At 41.7% G+C, this 6957-nt stretch overlaps 1 protein-coding gene across 1 annotated transcript in view; it reads right to left on the reverse strand.

Annotated features, from left to right (window-relative positions):
• The window catches only part of tex2 (testis expressed 2), a 29993-nt gene extending 24939 nt beyond the window's left edge, over window positions 1-5054 (reverse strand). Inside the window, exons 1-2 of the mRNA XM_071516221.1 lie at window positions 4943-5054; window positions 3411-3505 (exon numbers count right to left, since the gene is read on the reverse strand). The gene's annotated coding sequence lies outside the window, so the exon portion shown is untranslated. The remainder of the gene's footprint in view (window positions 1-3410; window positions 3506-4942) is intronic.
• Window positions 5055-6957: the final 1903 nt, after the last annotated feature.

Consider the following 6957-nt stretch of genomic DNA (forward strand, 5'->3'; position numbering starts at 1 on the left):
GCATTGTGGGCAGAGGACTCTAACAGCACTTCGGTCAACTCAAAATGCATGCTGACGTAAGTAATACTAGCATGGCAGCATGATCACATCATTTGTAGTATCCTATTCATATCCTAATTAATATTCTAGGTCAATATTAGATGAATGTAAATATGTTAATATCCCCATGAAATACTTAGTCCTTAGATTCAAAGTGTTATTTTATAATGTTAGGAGTGTGAACTGGTCAAGATGAGCTCTGATAGTCAGACTGCTGGTAGCTGAAGTCCTCCCTCAGTGTTATGAGGAGTTTTACAGATCTTTGTATGTGTCCCACATCATGTGTCCTGGAACACATACAAAAATGTATTATACTAGCAAAAGAAAAAAAAAAGTAGTAGTTTAGAATCAAAAGTAGTTTCTTATGTCTATAGAGGTTTATTAAAATGGTTTATTAAAAGTTTTTAACAGAAAAAAATGTATCAATCAATTTGATATGTTCCATGTAGCCTACAATTTTAAAGGCCTTGGTGAAAAGTTGCTGAGCATTACTTCAAGATAAAGATATTCATTCTGATCTTGTTTTATATTTCAGTATTGATTGAAGTGTAATTGCTAGATTTGTATTAAAATGAATGTGTTTTACTTACATACGCCCGTATTCTGCATGGCTGTATTGGGACAATGTTTGAGCCAAAAAGGCGTATTTCACTCTTTTGCCATTTTTAAAAAAGTTAACAAATATAATTCAACTTAAACTGTAGCAGTATTGTTTTTATAGTAATGCGCAATCTGACAACACAAAAAGTTAAAATATTGTGCTTAGTATGTGGTAACAGCAGTTGATCCAAGTTTGATCAAAATTTGTTTTGGCTCTCCTGTAAAATCTACTATATCGCACTTACGCCCCCTTGGCTCCAAGAAGTAAGCAAGGGACGAGCACAAAAAATACTTTTGTGCATTTGTGCATTTATACGTAGCAATAAAAAACATTAATTTTTGCATTCTGTTTATTTCTTTATTTATATTCTCTGATACCCAGTAAAAAAGGTGGGAATACAGCATGTACCTCCATATATTCCCAATTACACTAATGATATACTATATATACAGTATATATATACAGTTTGATTTGATTGATGAGAATTTGAGAATTTGAGAATGTGAGGATGAGAGAACGAGCGACACCTGCCACAACAAGCCTTCCTGTAGGACTGGAGCAGTGCAGAAGTGTCTGCCCATAATCCCACTACTAAAGGTTATCTGCCCAAATCCCTCTCTCTCTCACTCAAAATTCCCCTCTTTATAATCCTCTTTTTCAACTCCTGTAGCTCTTCAACTTCTTATGGCATTAGAAAAACTGGCACAAAGAGTGACTTTCATGCAGCATTTTCCACATTCTTTACACTGTGTAGGTCCATACAATAATAGGTCATATGGATGCATCGTCTTTATCTATTTGCATTGATCATATCTGAGTCCTCTGTGGTATCCCAGTCTGATGGAGATGTGCCACAGCAGCTCATCTCAAAACGGTCTAATAAGCTCAGTATCTCCATTTTGTTTGGTGAGGGGGAGGAGTGCATCGCCTATCCCACAGCACTAGAATTACATTGCATTCACCTCAGTTACGTATTATCCACAGCTGAACCGAACAGTAGCCCGCGAGTTGAGTACAGTGTGTGCATGCTCAGTTTGTGTTCAGTGTGCAGGTCAAATCTGTAAGATCTGGTAAACAATGACTTCCTCCTCTCTCTGGCTGCAATTCACTTCCTGTTTGGTAAGATAGCATCGATGGGAGGAAAACACACCCATGACTCTGACATGACTTTGGTGTATGCTTTGTTAATGTAGACTGTTGAATTTATATGCTGGTAACAGGTCTGTGAACACACACACACACACACACACAGCGCAGGTAGTGTCAAAACCCATTAGCTGTGACACTTGTGGCTGGTCGTCACAGTGACAAGTGAGTCAAATGGCTGCTCCACTGCGTTTCCATTTAAACTCTGTGTGTTTGGTATGTGTGTGTGTATGTATGTGTCCAGTCAGGCATGCAGAACTGTGTGTGTCCTTCCTGATCCTATACACCACCCACGCACATCCAAACCAACATACACACACACACATACACATACACACACACACACATCCTTGTACTTCTATCCTTTTGAGGACCTTCCAATGACGACATTCATTCAGTTATTCCTAACCATTAACCCTAACTTTACCCTCACCAATACATGGCTAACATTAAATTAACCTTAACCATAACCTAACCATTATCTAATCCCAATTCTAACGTTAACCCTAACATTAACCTTGACCTTATACTTAACCTTAACCCTAACCTAAACCTAATTCTAACTCTAACCTTAACCCTAAACCCAAATCCTAACCCTAAAACTAGCTTCTTGAAGCAGTGAAGACCGGTGTAAATGACCTCACTTCATAATGATGTCCTCACTCCAAGGGTCCTAAAACTCAGACTGGCTCTTACAGGCACAGTGGTACAAGAACACACACACACACACACACACACTGATACACATAAATATATCCTGTCCTGCCCTTGACCACCACAGTGAGCGACCATTTGGGCTTAACACATCCCAGCCACTGGTCCACTAGTTCAAACCATGAGGAGGGGATGTTAAGGCTGACTGCATGCTGACTCAGCCTGTTAGAGACGGCTGGCCAGACACCCTCAAGCTGAATTTATTTCAATTTTGGAGAAAATCTGCACTGCAGTTCAACCTGAAAAGCAGCCCGCAGCACACACATATAAACATAGACGCATCCAAACACACTCACTCATCTTCACACTTACACACACACACACACACACACATAGCTGGGTTTTTTTGGTCATATTGTGTTTTGTGCTTTTCCATGCCTCTCCACAGTTACATAATGAGGGGGTCTTGTGACAGAAAGTGTGCCGTCAAGCTCTTTCTATCCGCTCAATAGCTCATTCAGGCGGTTCAGCTGCCACTGTTTGCTTTTAACCTCACAGCCATTTGTCTAATTAAGCTAAAAAAAGGATTCCCTTTAGACTGGTTGACAAAAAACAAGAGATTTACACAACCCTCAGCTGCAAACACGCCTTAGTATGGGACACAGATGTTGGTACAAAAATGGGCCCAAATGCACACGTGTACAAGTGCAAAGGTATACGCACACACACACAGATGTACAAGGAGAGAGTGATGAAGGGGACGAAAGGAAGGTAGGAGAAGTGAGGCAGGGAGTGGCCGTTCAAGGCCATGGATCAATTCCAGCTCTCCCACCCCACCGTCACCCTCTCTCTCACAAACACACACACACACACACACACACACACACACAGTCACCAAGGGGTGTACTGATCAATATGAGCTGTGACACAGTGGAGAGGAGAGGAGAGGAGAGGAGAGGAGAGGGCTTACCTTGAGACTTTAGTGGCATTCAATCTCCCCCTGCAACACAGCCTGCACTATCACTGACACACACAGCACAGCCATGTATCATGGTGCTAACAGGCCTACGGAGAGAGAGAGAGAGAGAGAGAGAGAGAGAGAGAGAGAGAGAGAGAGAGAGAGAGAGAGAGAGAGAGAGAGAGAGAGAGAGAGAGAGAGAGAGAGAGAGAGAGATGGAAACAGGGAGACAGAAACAGGGAGACAGACACACACGGAGAGAAATCTGTTTAATGGGAGGGGTGTGAGTAGAGGAAGTTGGGGTAAGCAGCAAGCACACTTTGGAAAAAGACACACACCCACTGCAGCATTCTTGTGTGCATGCACATTCACAAGTATATACAGATGCAACCACATACACACACACATTCATAAAACTTTCTCACTGACAGTTGACACATCATGGTCAGCTAATATTGTAATATATCAGTCTAAGATGAACCCATCTACTCTCAGACCAGCGTTAGTTGTTTTACCATGAGTGACCAAGGAGTGATATATTAATGTTATGAACCACTGATGTTTTGAACGCACATCACTTCTAGAGGGACAGAGAGTGGGGTGTGGGGGTGGGGGAGTGGTACTTTTGTTATAAAATCATGTAGAGGAAGAACAAACCTGAGTCACCCCAGTGTCATGCAACACCTCACTATTATGAGCTCTACTGTATGTGGTATGTAGCCAACTCTGTGCACATATATCCATAATCACATGCATTAGAAGCCATGTCACAGTAGTAACCCTTTCAGGAATAGTGGTTATTACAAGACGGGTTACCAGTGGACATGAGGACACCCATCGGTAACTAGCCCCAAATTTTCTGATAGGCAACGTCATATATTTTACCCTGGGATAAAGAAAGGATTTGGTATAGACCTAGTTAGGTTATGTCTGGCTGATCCATCTCTTGCATGGCTATGAAGCTGTGGCCCGCTACCAAAGGCCCATGTGGACTTGTACAGTTCACAGCAGGATACATGGGAGTCTACTTGCTCCACAGATGCATCCGCTCATGCCCACAGTCGGCTATCTAGACAGTGTCATTTCCTAGAAATAAATCCATCCCACATGGCAGCTGCGAATAACCCACGTCAGTCCATATAGCCATATGGCAGACAGTACGATGCACTAACCGCTGTGAACGTTATAAATCTATAATAGAAAGTAAACATATGGTTTAATAGGGAAGTGTAGCCTACAGCTGTAAACATGTATGCTACAGTAGCCCATTATAACCTGCTGTAGCACACTGACAGCGTAGGATAAATTGATATAATTAACGCCTGCGTGCATTGTTGTTGTTGTATTCTATTTACACTTCATCCACAATAGTTTAAGCTACGGGTCTTATTGCTCCAGCCGGCCCTTTGTCCTCCTCATATCTAGGCTTTAGCTCAAGGTCTGGGTGAACTGGACTACCAAAACAGCCACGGACAAAACAGCCGATACTGAGTGAACAAAACGACAAAAAGGATGAAAGCCAAACCAACGCACCTTGATCTTACCGTATCTCATCTTCATGTGGAGGCCATCGGGTTGGTTTGCTGATATCAACGGAAAGCATCCAGGCTATCAATCTGCGTAACGCAATGAGCCTCCTGCGTGGAGCGCCTTATCTGCAGCCGGGCGGCAGCAGAGGGACGACGGCTGATCTGCACACCAAACAAGAGCCACGGAATAATCAAATCTGATCCCACGACACGGGCCTATCACGGCTTCAGCCCCTAGACGCCACCATTCATGGCTCGGGGATGGATTAAAAATACACGAGACCTGGGCGTGTATTGTTTTGGTGAATGAGATAGCCTAGTCAACGCCACACCCCCCCCTCATCCCATTTAAATCATATTTCACACCACCACAATCATCCCATCATCGCCCATACAGTGGCAGAGAAGAATTCATATTTTATAATATTGCAGCGGGAGAGTGTGAATTGCGTCATGGCATTGCAGTAAATGACACCAATTCCCCCCACCACAAACAGCATTACCAATCACCTCTTGTCATACAGCTTTAAGCAAGCACCCGGTTTCATTCCATGCCACCTAGCTGCATGTTAAAAAGCCGAAAACGTAGATGGGGTAAAGACACAGGCTATGATTAATATGATAACATTATTGAAATGATGCTTAAGAAAAACTAAGTGCACCAGAGTGTAAAAATAGCTGACAGCATAACCTACCAGCGGGAAATCTCCATCAGGCATGTATCTGGTAGCCAATACATCCATCCGAATTTTGGTTCAGTTCATCTCATTATATTTGCTTGGATAGACTGCCACCTACCGGGTTGAGATGATTACGTCAGGAGGAACTATGCACGTGAATCTTGTGAGAGCACAGAGGTGAGATGTGTTCAGCAATTTCCTCTTTCAGTATCACAATAATCACTAATGAAAGTATGATCCAGAATTCATCCAGTTTAATGTATGACTAAGCATGTAAACTCACCTTCCATGTGTTAATCACTGCATGTTTTGTGGTTCTCAGCAGCAGGTATTTTATTCTCATCTGATTGGTCTAGATCCATCTAGTGGATATTAGCGCATCAACCAGGAGTAAATGATGATAAATGTTGTCTATTTATGAATCCAGCTTCAATTCATACTGAGTCACTGACTGAGAGGAAAACATATGGAGAACACTTCTTATTGTTCAAGAGTCTAGATTATATCCAACATTATATCAGCTATTTTCCATCAGAACCCCTAAATTTGCCTCAGGAAATAAGATTAGCAAACTATATCTTTATAAAAGACAAAAGTCATTTTGAAACTGATCACCTGTTTTCAATATGCTGTGGTAATATTGTTGCTTTTGTTTGTTGGAAGTCTTATATGGTGTCTAAATGTTGCACAGCAGCACCCTCAGGGAAGAGTGAGTATACAATTTACAATTTACAATTTCACATTTGGCAGACGCTTTTATCCAAAGCGACTTACACATGAGATTTGCATACAACACAAGCAAGTTTCTAGATAGGAGAGAACAACGAGAGTAAGTGCTATAGAGCTAAGTTCTGGTCCAACAGGACAAAGGTGCTACGAGACAGTGCTACAAGCTAAGTTCTGGTCCAACAGGACATAGGTGCTACGAGGGAGTGCAACAAGTATACATTACAGTCAAATACATCCTGAGATTTGCTCATATTTTAGATCATAAAAAGGGACAATGAAGAACAAGAACGTTGAGCTCTTGTGTTTTTATTCTACAATTAAAATATGTGGAGAGACTCCATTGAGGGGAAAAAAGGATCCGTCTAATCTGGTAACCAAAGCACGGTCACACTTTATTTGGATAGACCAAAGCTGATACTTTACTATCTGACTTACCATGTGACTATAATGTGTCACTAAAAAGTCTGCTGAGTTTCAGCTGATACTCACAACAGTGTGAAAATGAGTCTATAGATATTCAATGTCTGGGTTAGGGTTAATTTTAGGGTTGGGTTTAAAAGGCATCAGGGTTATGGTTACACAGTCTGTAGAGATGCAAGTGACAGACAAGTGTTGAACATC

Source organism: Centroberyx affinis, unplaced genomic scaffold, assembly GCF_046629955.1.
Source record: "Centroberyx affinis isolate AG114_WGS23_722 - 3 ecotype Tasmania unplaced genomic scaffold, CSIRO-AGI_Caff_v1 ptg000395l_1, whole genome shotgun sequence".
In the NCBI taxonomy this organism is placed as follows: Eukaryota; Metazoa; Chordata; class Actinopteri; order Beryciformes; family Berycidae; genus Centroberyx; species Centroberyx affinis.